This window comes from Hyperoodon ampullatus (genome assembly GCF_949752795.1).
Source record: "Hyperoodon ampullatus genome assembly, chromosome: 2".
Lineage (NCBI taxonomy): Eukaryota > Metazoa > Chordata > Mammalia > Artiodactyla > Ziphiidae > Hyperoodon > Hyperoodon ampullatus.
In genome coordinates, this window is record NC_136915.1 from 73,614,666 (window position 1) to 73,622,212 (window position 7,547).

A 7,547-nucleotide genomic window follows, 5' to 3' on the forward strand; every position below is an offset into this window, starting at 1 on the left:
GTTTTATAAAATAAATTATATGTAAGAATAGTGGTACATTTAAATTATATAGTGGTATATTATAATATTATAAATACACAAATACTGGGAATTTGCATGCAAAAATATTTGATACTATTAGGCTAAAAGAATTCTAGGTGGAAAGTATGTGGCTACTTATATCATATTATAAATCCATATGTATTGATACATCAATTATCCCAAAATTACATAAATCCTATACTGTAAAGAGGGGGATAAAACTACTGATGTTATACATTAGTTTTCAGTCAATTGGTAAAAACCAAACTTCTAAATCCAAGACTCTCTTTTGAGACAAGGAAAAATGCAGAATGAGATTTTCCATCTAAATGCCTTTACTTGTAAGGGAAACGATAAGGGAGTGGAGGAGGTGTGTTATATCTCAGAACAGTATTTTTCAGCAAGTGTCCCTGCATGTTACTAGTTATTCTAAAGGAAGAGAGGGATTTGTTAAACAGATTTCTTTACTAGGAGTGTTCTTGGAGCTCTTAATAGGAGCTCATGATAGGCAGTGTGAATCTGTAGAGGCAGAAAATATTGGGCAAAGTTCTTTAACCATGCTATCATGTTTTTGAGAAGCGTTTTATGGGGATGGTACACCACTGAATGTACTTGGAAAATGTTGGCTAAAATAAGTTGTTTTCTCTGAAGTTTTCTGCCCAGAGCTAAACCTCTACCCTTAAATTAGTGTCCATTCTAATTTAAGCTCATTCCAGTGTAATGTAGGCCTTTCCAACAGTCAAGATAGTCTTTCTCTTTTCTCTTCTACCTCATTCCTCTTACACTCAATAAATATTTATTGAGTACTTCTCATCTATCCAGTACTGTGCTAAGAATAGGAAGACAATTGTAAACCTACATGATCTTTGTCCTAATTGAATTCAATCTGATTAGAGAGATAGACATTCTATATATAATTATTTACAATTGTTATAAGTGAGAAGTTTTAAGTAGGTATTATAGCGATACTGGACTTAAATTTGGTGGGTTAGGGAAATACCCATGAAGAAGTGGTGTGCCTGCTGAGACATAAAGGTAGCACTCTAAGTGGACACATGAGGGGCAAGATAGCTCCTGAAAGAAGAAACAAATGTGTGAATGCTCTGAGATGGGAGAGATTTGGTTATTGTCACCATTAGCTAGAGGGCCAATGTGCCTGGGACAGAGTGGGTGAGGTGGAGAACAGCGTGGAATGAGATGACAAAATCAATAGGAACCAGATTACACAGGGCCTGGAAGGCTACATCAAGGTATTGAGGTTTAATCAAGAGCAATTGGAAAGTATGAAAATGTTTTAAGTAAGTAGTGACAAGCTCAGAGTTCTCTTTAAAATGATCACTCTGGATGTTGTGTGGGTAACAAATTTCAGGGAGACAAGAAAAGACACATTTCCAAATTCCTCTACATAAACTCCACAAAGACAGGGAGGCTTTCCCCTCAAAAATGTACTCAAGCATCTATGACAGTGCTTGGTACATGGTAGAAGCCCTACATATATTTGCTGAAAAGGGGAATTAAGGTAAATATTCAGTTAAGACTCCATTTTAGCAGTTCAGGCAAAATATTAGTATTTTGGACTTAAAGCTGACAGTGTAGAGAACCCTAGACATATGATAGCGATGCCTGGTGAGAAGAGCAACAGCACTTTGTGTTTTTGGATGGTGAACAACCATTGGTTGGAAGAAATCTTAAGTTATTTTCAAAACAATTTTTGTGATTGATGATTGGCTTCATCTGCCTCTACTTTCTGAAATATGGCATTTCAGTGTGAGACAATCTTTTGTTGGAACATCAGATAATAGTCAGACACTGGCAGTGTACATATATTGGAGGTATGAGCAATTCCTAGTAGTTCAAATGCATCTCACATCATAGACAGGTGTCCACTTAGCCTATGAACCTGAATAGCAGTGCTTAGTCACTTTTCAGTTTCCAGTTCATTTGAACTTTAAATGTTTCAAAATTAAAAGAAACTACAGAATCTAACTTTAAGTATTTCATTTATTATTTTAAATCTATATCTTTTTTCAGATTTTTTACATTTTTTCTTTGTATTTATTTCTTATTTTTCAGTTTTATTGAGGTATGATTGACAAAGAAAATTGCATATATTTATGTTGTACGATGTAATTTTTTTAAAGTTGTACAATGTAATAATTTAGTATATGTGTATATCACTGAAATGATTACCACAATCTGATTAGTTACATAAATTGCTTCACATAGTTACCTTTTTGTGTGTGTGAGTAGTGAGAACACATAAGGTTTACTATCTTAGCAACTTTCAAGTATACAATATACAATTGTTAACTCTAGTTATCATGCTGTACATTAGATCTCCAGAACCTATTTATCTTTGTTTTGTTTTTGAATTTTATTTATTTTTGATACAGCAGTTTTTTATTAGTTATCCATTTTATACATATTAGTGTATATATGTCAATCCCTATCTCCCAATTCATCACACCATCACCCGCCACCCGCCACTCCACCCCCTTGGTGTCCATACGTTTGTTTTCTACATCTGTGTCTCTATTTCTGCCCTGCAAATGGGTTCATCTGAACCATTTTTCTAAGTTCCACATATATGCGTTAATATACAATATTTGTTTTTCTATTTCTGACTTACTTCACTCTGTATGACAGTCTCTAGATCCATCCACATCTCTAAAATTGACCCAATTTCTTTCCTTTTTATGGCTGAGTAATATTCCATTGTATATATGTACCACATCTTCTTTATCCATTCATCTGTCGATGGGCACTTAGGTTGCTTCCAATACCTGGCTATTGTAAGTAGTGCTGCAATGAACATTGGGGTGCATGTGTCTTTTTTAATTATGGTTTTCTCTGGGTATTTGTCCAGTAGTGGGATTGCTGGGTCATATGGTAATTCTATTTTTATTTTTTTAAGGAACCTCCGTACTGTTCTCCCTAGTGGCTGTATCAATTTACATTTTCACCAACAGTGCAAGAGGGTTCCCTTTTCTCCACACCCTCTACAGCATTTGTTGTTTGTAGATTTTCTGATGATGCCGATTATAATTGGTGTGAGGTGATACCTCACTGTAGTTTTGATTTGCATTTCTCTAATAATTAGTGATGTTGAGCAGCTTTTCATATGTTTTTTGGCTATCTGTATGTCTTCTTTGGAGAAATGTCTATTTAGATCTTCTGCCCATCTTTTGATTGGGTTGCTTGTTTTCTTACTATTGAGCTGCATGAGCTGTTTATATATTTTAGAGATTAATCCTTTGTCTGTTGATTCATTTGCAAATATTTTCTCCCATTCTGAGGGCTGTCTTTTCATCTTGTTTGTAGTTTCCTTTCCTTTGCAAAAGCTTTTAAGTTCGATTAGGTCCCATTTGTTTATTTTTGTTTTTATTTCCATTACTCTAGGAGGTGGGTCTAAAAAGATCTTGCTGTGATTTATGTCAAAGAGTGTTCTTCCTATGTTTTCCTCTAAGAGTTTTATAGTGTCAGGGCTTACATTTAGGTCTCTAATCCATTTTGAGTTTATTTTTGTGTATGGTGTTAGGGAGTGTTCTAATTTCATTCTTTTACATGTAGCTGTCCAGTTTTCCCAGCACCACTTATTGAAGAGACTGTCTTTTCTCCATTGCATATCCTTGCCTCCTTTGGCATAGATTAGTTGACCATAGGTGAATGGGTTTATCTCTGGGCTTTCTATCCTGTTCCATTGATCTATATTTCTGTTTTTGTGCCAGTACCATATTGTCTTCATTACTGTAGCTTTGTAGTATAGTCTGAAGTCAGGGAGTCTGATGCCTCCAGCTCTGTTTTTTTTCCCCTGAAGACTACTTTGGCTATTCAGGGTCTTTTGTGTCTCCATACAAATTTTAAGATTTTTTGTTCTAGTTCTGTAAAAAATGCCATTGGTAATTTGATAGGGATTGCATTGAATCTGTAGATTGCTTTGGGTAGTATAGTCATTTTCACAATACTGATTTTTCCAATCCAAGAACATGGTATATCTCTCCATCTGTTTATATCATCTTTAATTTCTTTCATCAGTGTCTTATAGTTTTCTTCATACAGGTCTTTAGTCTCCTTAGGCAGGTTTATTCCTAGGTATTTTATTCTTTTTTGTTCAGTGGTAAATGGGAGTGTTTCCTTAACTTCTCTTTCAGATTTTTCATCATTAGTGTATAAGAATGCAAGAGATTTCTCTGCCTTAATTTTGTATCCTGTAACTTTATCAAATTCATTGATTAGCTCTAGTAGTTTTCTGGTGGCATTTTTAGGAGTCTCTATGGATAGTATCATGTCATCTGCAAACAATGACAGTTTTACTTCTTCTTTTCAGATTTGTATTCCTCTTATTTCCTTTTCTTCCCTGATTGCCATGGCTAGGACTTCCAAAACTATGTTGAATAAGAGTGGTGAGAGTGGACACCCTTGTCTTGTTCCTGATCTTAGAGAAAATGTTTTCAGTTTTTCACCATTGAGAATGATGTTTGCTGTGGGTTTGTCATATATGGCCTTTATTATGTTGAGGCAGAACCTATTTATCTTATAACTGAAAGTTTGTACCCTTTGACCAACATCTCTCCATTTCTCTCACCTCCCAGGCCCTGGCAACCATTTTTCAACACTTTCTTTCTATAAATTTTTGATGTTATTGTAAATGTGATTTTTTTCTTAATTTTTTTTGGAGAGTTTATTGTTAGTGTATCAAAATGCAGTTGATTTTTGTATACTGATTTTGTATTCTGCAACATTATCAAATTCATTTATTATTTCTAACAGGTTTTTTTTTTTTTTTGGTGGAGTCTTTAGGATTTTCTCTATATAAAATCATGCCATTTGAAAACAGAGGCAATTTAAGTTATTCCTTTCCAACTTGGATAAATCTATGTAATTTTGAAAAACCATCCACATACTATTCCAAATACCTATTTTATAATCTATATATTTTAGGCAATAAACAAATAAAATAGTAAATAATGTTTCAAATAAAATTGAGGAAAGTGCCTGTTATGTGGTGAATTGTGTCCCCTCAAAATTTATATTTTGAAATCCTGAATCCCAATATGTCCAAATGTGATCTTATTTGGAGAGAGAGCCTCTAAAGAGGCAATCAAATTAAGATGAGGCCCATTAAGGCAGGTTCTTATCAAAGATAAAGGGAAATTTGGAGATAAACATATACCCAGGGAAAACACCATGTGGACACAAGATGGTGATCTACACGGTAAGGCAAAAGGCCTGGAACAGAGTCTTCCCTCACAGACCTCAGAAGGAACCAACTCTACCAACACATTGATTTCGAACATCTAGTCACCAGAACTGTTGGTCAATAAATTTCAGTTTGCAGTACTTTGTTAGGGCAGCCCTAACAAATTAGTATTATATCTGTAATAGCAGCCACTTAAAGTCTTTAACTACTAACTGTAATTTGTGTTTCTTTTTCTGGTTAAATCTGCCAGACTTGGGGGAGAGGCAGCCACTGTGATGTACGTGATCCTCATGGTCCGACGCCACAAGACCACCATCTTCACGGACGCCAAGGACTCGAACACCTTGTTTGAGCTGAAGCGCATCATTGAGGGCATCCTCAAGTGGCCACCAGACAAGCAGTAGCTGTACAAGGACGACCAGCTTCTGGAACACGGGGAGACATTGGGAGAGTGTGGCTTCACCAGACAGACAGCACGACCTCAGGCCCCAGCCACTGTGGGGCTAGCCTTCAGGGCAGATGAAGCCTCTGAGGCCCTTAGCATCAAGCCCTTCTCCAGCCCACCCGAGCTGCCGGTTGTGATGAAGCCGCAGGACTTAGGAAGCAGCGCTAATGAACAAGATCTGCAGTGAGAGCCCCCCACCAACTGACCCCCCCAATAAAAGAGATTTGGGTGTCCAAAAAAAAAAAACCAATGCCAGGTTTAACAACACATACTAGTTGTTACTGAGTACAGTATACAATAGCTCTGCTGTTTACAAAAATATACAAATTGTACTTCAAATGATATTTTAAAGTTGGAAAAGTGTTGGAAAGTAGGAATATCAATCAACATTTCAGCTAAGCCCTGTTTCTGACCCTTTATTATTGTTAGAAATATAAAAAAGCAGAATGAATACTATTTTATATTGAGAAGCCTGTTCTTTCCCTGTGTGGCTGTTCAGAGTAAATATTATTGGCAAAGTCACTGGAGGATTAGATTGAGATGCTGCAAATGTTAAATGAATTCTCAGCATTTTGCTTTTTCTCAAACATGTTTTTTTCCCATTTAGCTATGAATACACTCACTTCATTTTCTTTAGAAAAAACCATTTTCTTCATTATGACTGAGTCATCATTTTTAAATGTATTAAAACATTTAATGGTTGAAATGACATAAAGAACGATTTTAATTTATTTCTTCATTTTGGGGAATTGGAGGATATAAAATTTAAATAATAATACACAAGGGTCTAAGGGTTATCTTGAATTTAATGCTGTTAAATTAACACCATGCAGATCAAATCTGTATTTGTCCTCAATGTTTTATCTTAATCGAATATTCAATACTTCAAAGAATTTTTTTCAGATTTTATACCCTAATTTTTAAAATCACTGTCAATGCAGATGCTACAAAAAGCTAGATCCAAAGTTATATTTCTTCAGTGTTTGAAAAATTACATATTGTTCTCTTTTCATTATTTATAAATTGCCTAGAATAACAGTACATATAATGGAAATTGCCAACAAAATTGAAGATGCAACTCTTCTTTTAATAGACAAAAAAGGTTTTACAGAATAAGTTGAATCTGAGTTCAAGTAAAAAAAGACTCTGTGTGGGTGCAAGTATGTATGTGTGTGTAAGTGTGTGCATACACTAAGAGAATAGCATGAGCCAAACACAAGAGCCATGGTGAGTACATTTTTGAAGATAAGTGTATTTCTCTGATTAGAACATAGATTTGATGTTGATGAGACCTGAGTTTCATTAGAATATACGTGTGAGGAGAGATTACTGCAGGGCTCAAATACCAGTAATGAAGTTGAACCTGAGGCTAACGATAATAGGGGATTTATTACAGAGAATCTAGAGTCTGACAACCTACCTTTCTATGCTGGCTTCATGATTTCCTATGAATTGCATTGCATGCTCTTGCCCTGATTTATTTTTATAGCATGTATCACTCTACCAAACATTGTTATAAGACCCTTTGTTAAATTGTTTTATTAAAATGTTTAAAATTTTCATGGTCTATTTCCCCAAGAAAAATTCCCTGCTTCTAGGACAGAACTTTGTTTTGTCCACTGTTACTTCCTAGGTGCTAAGAACCATGCCTGGGACATTATAAAAACTCAATAAAAATGTATTGCTTGGATGGATGAATCAGTGACCTTGAGCAATTCTTTAAAATATCTCTCAGTTTATATGGATATGGTGGTTATGATTATTATATTAATAATAATAACAATAATAGTACACACCTAGTGGTATTATGAATATTACACATAAATACACCAAGCATATAATATATGCTAGTGTTTTGCATATAATATATGCTCAATAAAT

The 7,547-nt window shown here is 34.9% G+C and overlaps 1 pseudogene across 1 annotated transcript; it reads left to right on the forward strand.

The window, feature by feature from the left end:
* The first annotated feature begins 5,496 nt into the window (after positions 1 to 5,496).
* Positions 5,497 to 5,853, forward strand: LOC307069912 (elongin-B-like; annotated as a pseudogene). The gene has a single exon. The product of its transcript is annotated as an elongin-B-like (transcript).
* The last annotated feature ends 1,694 nt before the right edge of the window (positions 5,854 to 7,547 follow it).